Source organism: Mus musculus, chromosome 16 (assembly GCF_000001635.26).
Source record: "Mus musculus strain C57BL/6J chromosome 16, GRCm38.p6 C57BL/6J".
Classification (NCBI taxonomy): Eukaryota; Metazoa; Chordata; class Mammalia; order Rodentia; family Muridae; genus Mus; species Mus musculus.
The window spans coordinates 42,874,911-42,884,225 of NC_000082.6; the positions used below are offsets into that span (position 1 = coordinate 42,874,911).

At 40.3% G+C, this 9,315-nt stretch overlaps 1 protein-coding gene and 1 long non-coding RNA gene across 17 annotated transcripts in view; one reads left to right on the top strand and one right to left on the bottom strand.

The window, feature by feature from the left end:
- Nucleotides 1–852, bottom strand: part of 4932412D23Rik (RIKEN cDNA 4932412D23 gene) — a 150,061-nt gene extending 149,209 nt beyond the window's left edge. Inside the window, exon 1 of one of the 2 annotated variants that reach the window (NR_040521.1) lies at nucleotides 522–677. This is a non-coding gene — a long non-coding RNA (RIKEN cDNA 4932412D23 gene). Of the gene's footprint in view, nucleotides 1–521; nucleotides 678–701 lie in introns of those variants that run through there. The other variant, NR_040522.1, reaches the window with a different exon arrangement.
- Zbtb20 (zinc finger and BTB domain containing 20) overlaps nucleotides 779–9,315 on the top strand; it is a 758,704-nt gene continuing 750,167 nt past the window's right edge. For 14 of the 15 annotated variants that reach the window (XM_030249219.1, XM_030249208.1, XM_011245985.3 and 11 more), the window contains exon 1: nucleotides 779–1,014. The gene's annotated coding sequence lies outside the window, so the exon portion shown is untranslated. The remainder of the gene's footprint in view (nucleotides 1,015–9,315) is intronic. The other variant, XM_030249202.1, reaches the window with a different exon arrangement.

A 9,315-nucleotide genomic window follows, 5' to 3' on the forward strand; every position in this document is an offset into this window, starting at 1 on the left:
TAGAAACACATTCCCTGGGAGTCCTAAAACTGCTCCCGCCTCTCTGTCTCCCTGGGCCTCAGGTCGCCTCCCGCCCAGCGGTCCCTCCCACCGCCAGGATCCTGCTCGCTAGGACATCCACTGCCCGTGACCACGACACCCCTCCTCCCTGCACTGAACCCCTTCCCTCCCCTCCCCCTCTGGGCGAGCCAGACAGCGGGTAACCGCCGCCTCCGCTGGGGCATCCCGGCTCCATAGGCGGCGCGCGGCAGACACCTGCTTCTCACTGGCCGCCGCCGCTGCCCCTCACCCCGCAGTCCCCGCGACAATTGGCCCCGGGCCGCCGCCCGTCATCCTCTAGCCCCTCTTGGAGTCCCGCCTCTATCCTCGGGTCATTTAAGTTTATCACAAATAAATAAATAAAGGAGGAAATAGAAATGCGTAGAAAGTAAAAGCAGTCAGGAGGGGGCGGGGACGTGGATGAAAAGGAGGGTGGGGAAGTGGAGGAGTAAACAACCAAACTTGATCGTGCCTATACTGACCAATCACCGATCACTACAGTCCGGTCTGACGGCCTCTGTCGACCAATAGTTTCCCAGCTCTTGGATCACTGAATAACCAGAGACAGCTGGCCTCTCTACACAGGGCGCTGGTGGGCGGGAAGAGTTGAGAACATTGACCAATAGACTGTTAAAACTGCTCTGAGTGAAGTTTCCGCTCACCAGTTGATGCTTGAGATAGCGGATTGGGTGTCTCCTAGGCCAATCAAAGATGACAGAGATGAGAGAAGGGGCAGTTAGGGGAGGAGCCGCGGAGGGGAGGAGGAAGAGTGCATTTTGTTTATGGGCGGCAACCTCACGAGGGCTGTCCAAACGCTATTGGTCAGCTGAAGCAGCGAGTGGCATGCGAGCCGCCCAATAGTAGGACAAGGTAGAGGTTCGCGGCTTCGGGCGCCCAATGTGGGCCTTCTGCCGAAGAAGTAGGGGCGGGGGGAAGTTTAGGAGTTGAGGAAAGAAGATTAAAGAGCGCGAGGAGGTAACGCCAAAAACTCTAATTTGTTGTGGGGCGGGCGGGAGGGAGGGGTGTGTGCGTGCGGAGCGCGGCCGGGCGTCTACGAGTCGCGGGGAGTCGGGGGTGACGGGCCGCCGAGGAGGGGGCGGGGTGGGGCCGTGGCGCGAGTTCCGAGCCGCAGCCCGGGGCTTCTGCCCCGCCCCGCCCCGCGCGCCCTCCCGCCGCCCCTCCTCGCGCCCGCCCGGCGGCCTCGCGCGACCCTGCGGGGAGGGTCCGCCGCTGGCCCGGGCGGGGCGTCCGGTCGTTGCCACTGCGTCTAGTCTCTCCTCCCCGCTTCTGGAGTCGCGGCTTCCCAGAAGAGGAGCTGAGGGGCACCGGCCGGGGCTCCGGAGCTGTTGGCGGCGCCGGCTCCCGCCCCTCTCCTCTCCCTCCCTCCGCCCTCCCAGTCGCTTTCCTCCCGCGCAGAGAACTGGCTTCGGAGAACCCGGGCTTGGGCGCGTAGCCCAGCCTGCCTTGCTCTCACCCGTAGACAGGGGGGCTTGGCAAGGATTGAACCCTGTCCTCCTCTCTTTAGCCTTTGGGCCCCTTCCGAAACATTAAAAAAAAAAAAAAAAGTTAACGCTCTCTCATACCTTGAGACATAAAACAAAACAAAACAAAATAACAAAACCTACCCCATCCCCAAATACAGGAGTATGGTTTTGAAGTTCATTCAAATGTGGTCCTCTAATTGTTTTAATGCTTTTCCCTGTGTGGGGGGCTCTCAGTGTCCCCCTTCAGCCCCTCCCCTTCCTAAGGATGCAGAAGAGGCAGGAGGCAGGGATTTCGTAAAAGTTGTATTGATAAACACACTTGCACAAGCATATGCTAGGCACACACACAGACTATAAACATTAGCGAAAAACACAATATGGCGTACAGCTACGCTACCTAGCTCGGTAATCTGATGATCTCTTACTCCGAACCGGGTCAAATCAGGTCTGAAGAAGCAAGACAGTTCTCCAGCAGAAATCTGAATGGCATGGGAAAACATTTGGAAGCCTGCACCTGATGGTATAGTCCTCAGAATCATTGGCCCAGATTTAAGTTGAACATGTTACCTTTTTAGACAGTGAAATTTACTATTTTTTAAACACACACACACACACACACACACACACACACACACACCAGAATGTTACTAAAGTGGACTTTTCTCACTTTGGTATTTTCTGCTATAAAAAATTTCAGCGTATACAGTGATTTCAAGTGAACAGTGTTCCAAGTTACTGCTGCAACTTGTTGCCATTGAAAAACTTAGAACATCCAAATACTAGTTTATGGAAAAATAGTGTGAGCTCTCAATTCAAGGAATCAATGGCTAGTTAACGCTCTCACAGGATTTACTGGGATTCCTGGTTTAGCTTCTTGTCTCAAGGACATTTTTCTATATTGTGGGAATAGACCCCAACCCTCTGACCCTCTCCACAAATGACTATGTCAGGATCTGACTACGTTTTGTATTTTTGCGTTACAGTTAGGTTTGACTTGACTTCTAGGGAAAGTAGATGAAACAAACCAACAAACAACTCGCTTATTCTCTCAGATCCTTGCTCGTTAGAATTCCTAATAAATCGTCAGAGTGCCCACGCAGGTAGGACATGGTGGTACTCCAGCATCTCTTGAATCCTCCCAAGAAACTTGGTTTTAGAATTGTTGAAGAACCACAGATGGTTCTGTTCAGTTGCTCTAGTGTAAAAGCCTAAGATTGGGGTTCTGAATTCCATTGAATTCCATTTGCAGAACTTTGTGTCTGAGGTCAAACGGTGCTGAAATAAACCTGTGAGGAGAAGAAATTGGAGTTTTCTGGAAGTCTCTGAGCTGCCCAGAGAGTGAGGCAATCAGGCATTGGGGCTTTGATTCAGGTCTTAGATGACAGAAGTACAAGCATTTCAGCTATGAAGAGCAGGTTGACAGGTATACCCCCACCAGGCTCCAGAGCAATAATGCCTTTTCCTGATGACCTTCTAGTGTTTATTAGGTTAGAAAAAAAAGCTTAAAAATGATTAAATTTTATCCATGTTCTGGAAGCTGTCTTTGTTTGTCTGCCTAGGTAGGCCAGCATTTTGGGATTCTCACTATACCAAGATCCTGAGTTTATTGACTAGGTAATGAGGCAAAGAGTATGTTTTTTACTTGAGGGCAATGCTGGGGGTGGGTGTTTAGATCGGTTAGATATGGTGTTGACTCTGACACCTAGTTAGGTGGCAAGGCTTTGGGACATATAGCGTACTCCTGTTTGCCTGTATGACTTTGACTGATTGATAAAGGAAAAAGATAGAAGAGCAAAGCCTTTTCAAGTGAGTTGTTTTTGTGTCATTTCTGCAGATTTTCAGAAGACTTTTGAGACAAACTAAGCTTCCCAGATAAAAGCCTAGACTGAATAACTAGGCCATTTAAAAGAGCAATAAAAGCTACAACTAAATTCCTGTAAATGATTTACAACATAAATGAATTTTAAATTATTTCAGATATGGAAGGGAAGTTTTATTTTCTGAAATAGTCATGGCAACATCACCAGCAGTTCTGGATACTTGGGATGGAACAGTGACGCGAGGGGGAAATTGTTGGTCTCTGTGGAGCTTAAGTCATTAGGTAATGGACTTTGTCTACTCCTCATTGCTAAGAGATTATTATTTTTTAATTAAACAATCCAGCAGCTTTCGTGTTTTACAAACTAGATTTTAAAGAAGTTACCAAGTTTGAAGGTATAGAATGTGTTTATGATTACAAGACAATCTGAAAACTTTTATTTAAATAATTTATACTCTTTGTTTTTGTGAAATGTTTTCATAAAATTTCAGAAAAATCATTGATACATAGGGGCTTTAAATTCTTATTTTTATCATATGTTTGGAATAAATAAAATGATGCTTTACAGTAAAATCTTGTGTTTTCACATTAACTGTAAAATTTCTATGTGGCATTGTCCTACTAGCAAAACTGATAAACCCATTAGCTCACTAACACACGTTAATTTTTGTGTAGGATTTACTTTAGGAATTTACCCGAAAAATCAAGTATCTCAAATTTCCCCAGTTTTAGTTTTAAAAGGAAAAATGAAAGTTGTGACTAACTCGCAGGTGACATTAAAGAGTAGAAAGAAGACTGGAAAACAAATAAACAAACTAACTTTGTTTTTAACCCTTTCTTTTCAAACTCCAAAATCACTTGATTGACATTGCTCTGGTTTAAAAAACCTTTATGATGCAGGAATACTATAGGAAAATTTTTAGCATTATTTTAGCCATTTTGTCTATAAGAAAAAAAAAATCTAGGTTGTAACAGAAGGAAACTTGGTGCCTGGTTCAGTGAGTACTGTATGTCATTGAATTTTAAGTGTGTGGCTTCAAGTGGTGAGGACCTCACCTTCTTAGCAGTTGGTTGCTAGCTCCCAAATGACAAGTTCTGATTTTCAGTATTTTGCTCTGTCAGTTATGAGTCTGGTTTTGTTATTGATATATAAATTTACTCCTTACAGGAGATAGCTTTTATTATACAGAGCCCACCACATTCTCTGCTGTTGAGTGTTTGGCTTTTCAGGCCTACCTTAAATCTCTGAGTTAGTACATATTTTAATCAACCTTTTCCAAAAAGGGGACATACTGCATTTAGAGTACCTCGTGGTTCATATACAGAGATCCCTGCATAGGAAGGCTCAAATCAGAAGAGTGAGGGAAAAATAGAGACTTTTAATCTACCAGAATAGTTTCAGCTGATTTTTCTTGTAGAAGAATGGTTAGAAGAATGTTTAAAGCTAAGTTTCTATTTCTAGTAAGAGTGGTTGATCATTGTATGTGTATGAGCAGGTATTTCTAGATGAGCAGTTTAAGGTAAAGACATATGCTAGTGCTAGATAAACCCAGTCTTGCCCTGTGGCCCTTGATGTGGAGTGTTTTCAATGTTACTAAGTGATTTTGTTTGACATGCTTTGTTAGTTACCAGAACTTTCCTGTGAGCAACATAGAAACACAAGCTAATTAAATCTTTGTAAATTTTACAATACTTTGGGCTAGGATGTTATTTTGGAAGTTTTAAAAGCATGATTACCCAGCAGTGCATAAAATGAATGAACACTGAAATGGGAAGCTCGTGGACTGGAGTCCACATAAGATGTTTGAGTGTCAAAGTGAGGTGGCCTTAGTACAAAAGATAAAATCTTGACATGTGTCAAGTTTCTATGGTAATAAATGAAGCATGGCTAATTGTATTAGATTTCGTATTTGTAAGGTATGTATAAGCTTGTGTACAGTGCATTTTAAGTCAAAATTTGGGGTGTTATTGGCTAGACGTAGTCATTTCTTTGCCAGAGATACTAGGCTGTGTGAGGGCTAACCATCTGTCAAGCAATAGAGACAAAGAAAGGTTTTTAATATAGTAGTGTAAAAATCTCTACAAACTTGTTTTGAATTGTATTGTCATTTTGTTTTGGCCTTCATACTCTGTGTTGAATATGCACTGGGTCAGTCACCCCGTTTTGTTTTATGAACAAACTACTCAAGGCCAGATAAGGTTAGCTGATGAGATCTAGAGGCAAGATAAAATATGTTTTGATTTTGGTTTCGTGTAATGATCAAAAACTCACAAGTGGATTGGCCACTCACTAGCAATTATTCAAATGGTTTCAAGCATGCTTATTTTCACCCACCCAGCTTCAATTTTGGCTGTCTTATTTACTTACTTATTTATTTAGCTTTATAGATTCAAGCTTTATATTTTAGCCCATTTCTGAGCTGTTTGGAAGAAAAAAAAAAGTAGCAATAGGAATCCAGATTGCCTGTTTTAGGTACAATATGGTGTGATGTGAAATTGAAACAGCAGATTGGTGAGAAACTTGAGTTTCAAACAAATATAAACTAGTTTGTTTAGTGCAGTCATACACAAAACAGTCTCTATTGACAGGGCAAGATTATTATTTTCTATTTCAGTAGTTTCTACATCTTGAGGTCACCTTGGATCTTTGGGTCAGCAGTCTATTTCCAAAGCATCATGTTCAGAAATGATGTCTTAATATTGCTGATTATAATAATATAGTTAGATATGGCAGGCCAAGGAATTATTTATAGCAGTGCTAATTATATCAATAAAAATAGCAATATTAATACTAAGTGTCAAAATCCATTCTTGACAGTATGAAGTAAACAGAACTATAGTCAAACAAAGCAGCCAGCTTGTCTTTATTGTCAGCTCATGAATATGTACGTTAGGAAAAATATACAAAGAGTTTTGAGTTGAGTATATTGACTTAATCTCTTCAATTGCTTTTGACTTTTATTTTCAAAGAAAAAAAATTGATTTAGCAAAAGACAGAAAAGATTGGGATTTCTAGTTTTGAAATTCTTGGTGCCCACTATCTTTCTGTCATTGGTAAGTTTCTTGAGATTTACTTATTTCTACTTCAGTGCTTTTTATAAATGATCAGAAATTAATTTTCTCTACCTTTTGGAATACAGATTAACATTGCAAAAGGAGCCATAAGAGCCTCTAATGCTTAACAAAAACAAAAGAAACAAAACCAGCTGTTATATTTATATCCTTCTCTCCCTCCCTCCCTCCCTCCCTCCCTCCCTCCCTCCCTCCCTCCCTCTGTTTTCTTATAGTACTTCTCTTCTTTACTCCTTTCCCCCCATCTCTCTCCCTCTTCCTTTCTCCTTTACTTTCTTCCTTGCCCAGTCCTCTCTTTCTCATGCTTAATATATCTTTGGCTTTCTTTAGACATCGAGATGTCCTTTTCTGTAGTTCCTATTTAAGGAAAATTGTGTTTATATATATATATATATATATATATATATATATATATGTATGTATATATGTATATATATATATATACAATACTTTTTGTCTGTTGTGGTCTTTTAAACTTATTTTCCTAATGTTAGATAATTAAGTAAAAGTCATTAAATTCAGAAGAGGGTTTTAAAAACACGTTATTATCTACCTTTCCAATCCCTTCTGTATTAAACTTAATTCTTTTACTTTATTGCACATGACCAAAAATCTGGATGTGAAGTAAGTAGAGACAGCTGTTGACTAGTTGTTTGAACTTGATCATGTCCTATCGTCAGTGGTATGTCACAGTTTAGTGATATTGCTTTCAGACATATCAACTCTAAATGTAGACACAGTATCAGCTATTTGTTATCTTTTATAATTAGAAAGAATAAATTTATTAGTTTGCATACATTTTCCCACCAACTCACCCTGGTTCAGGAAGCTATAGTAATAGGATTTATAGTTGATTGTATCTAGCATAAAGTTGTTTATTTGAAGAAAGCTGGTAATAATAGAGTGAGTTAGCTAACAGTCATTTTCTAATTCCATACAATATACGTGTAGATGAATGTATATTATCTTCAAGGAAAACAGGTGAGTTTGGGTTTTATATCCTTATTCTAATATAGATAAAGTTTGAGTAACTAAGAGCCATCTCTGGAACCAGGGATGGTACACACATACGCCAAGGCAGGGCAGAAATACACATTGAAACCAGCAGATCCTACTGATTTTAAACATCTTTGTGTACCTTTTTCCTTAAAATTGCTTCAGAAATCACTGCCTAGCATCATCATGGACCACTAAGAGTTTGCGATTCAAAGCTTTTTTTTTTTTTTTTGAGAAATCATGACAGTGCTAGCCTGCAGTTAGGCAATAAGTTTAATTGCATTATAGAGAATGACAGGTTACTGCAATAAGCTGACTTGTAAACCACTTAGTGACTGTTTATTCTGTGTCACCAAATTTTGAACTGTTTCTGGAGGAATTTGTAAAAGCCTGTTTAGAATCCAGTTTGGTTCAACAGGTTCAAAAAGACCTGTTGGTTTCCATGAGGTTTTGATGGATGTGAAAGGTGAAATAGCTTGATATATTAATTTTATTTAGTTCATTATGAAATTTAGCTTTTGATTTCTTTCACCTTATAGTCATAGAGTTTTATACCAGGCTCTACTAAGCTCATCATGGGATATGATCTAGAAGTTTTGTATGAAACTTTAATTTTCCCTTGATGCCATCAGCCAAAGGGAGGCTCTGTTTTATTTGATAGTATAATAGATATGCTAAATACATTTCAGATTACCAGCTCAGATCATATCAGTGTACAGGAGTTTGCATTATTTTGAGTAGTTAATGCCCGTGAATAAAAAGTAAAGTATTTCTATATTTTAATACAGAGTTTCACTATGTAGCCACTGACTGACTTAAAACTTGCTCTGTAGACCAAGTTGCCATTCACCTCATAGAGTATGGCCTGCCTCTTGCTCCTGAGGGCTGAGATTAAGACATATGCTCTCTATGCTTGGCAATAGTAACATTTAAAGTTTATTACAATTTCAAATAGTTAGCTAGCCCAGCCACTCACGTGCCCTGTGTCTGTAAAAATATAGCAGATACCACACACTTTTCAGAGATGCTATGCTCATTCTGCTAAGTGTACACATGTTCAGTTTGGTAGTCTGAATACTGAGGGGGTAATGAATTGATGAACCATCACTTCTGCAGTTTTACTTTTCCTTATGACAGTATTTCAGATGTTTATTAGTACTCTGATTTTAGCACATAATGAAATAAAGTGAAATAATAATTTTGGATGGTTCAAATAGTTAAAATGAAAAGACACTGTGTGGTTAAAAAAATTAACATTCAATTCATGCATGGCAGCTTTTCTCTTCAGATTTATTGTGAATGATACTCTTGTGTTTGTTCTTTTGACAGCCTGTGGTACCTAGTCTTCTTAATGGCTATGGTATTTGCATTTTACTGTTCTTTATATAACAACTCTCAGAGAAGCACCTTTGAAAGCTTGGGGTCATAATACAATTTCTTGCTCTGGAAAGGGTTTTAGAGCAAAGCATTACAATGTTGGAGTGGTTGGTCTTTTGAGCTAAAAATAAGTATAAGAATGAAACATAGAAGTTTGTGACCATTCCTCATTCTGTGTAATGGAGGTTATTTTCCTGTATTTGTAGGTATATTCTCCCTCTTACCGCCTCTCACTTATCTTACTGAGTTTTGCTATCCAAAAATGGAGATCTCTGGTGTAAAGTTAATCTTGGTGTTTCAAGTACAGTTTGACTCTCCCTAACTTCTGTTATTTGGGACTCAGCATTTGAGAAAGTTAACATTTAGAACCATGCCACCCTGTTAAGGATAGATGTGGCTGGCTCTTTGTTTATGTTGAGAGCCTTCATGCTGGTTTGGTACTTGTCACACAGAATGGACTCATTGTTGGTCATGATATTTTACATCTATGTGATGAAAGTCTTGCTTCGTAGCTATCCATTTTCTAAT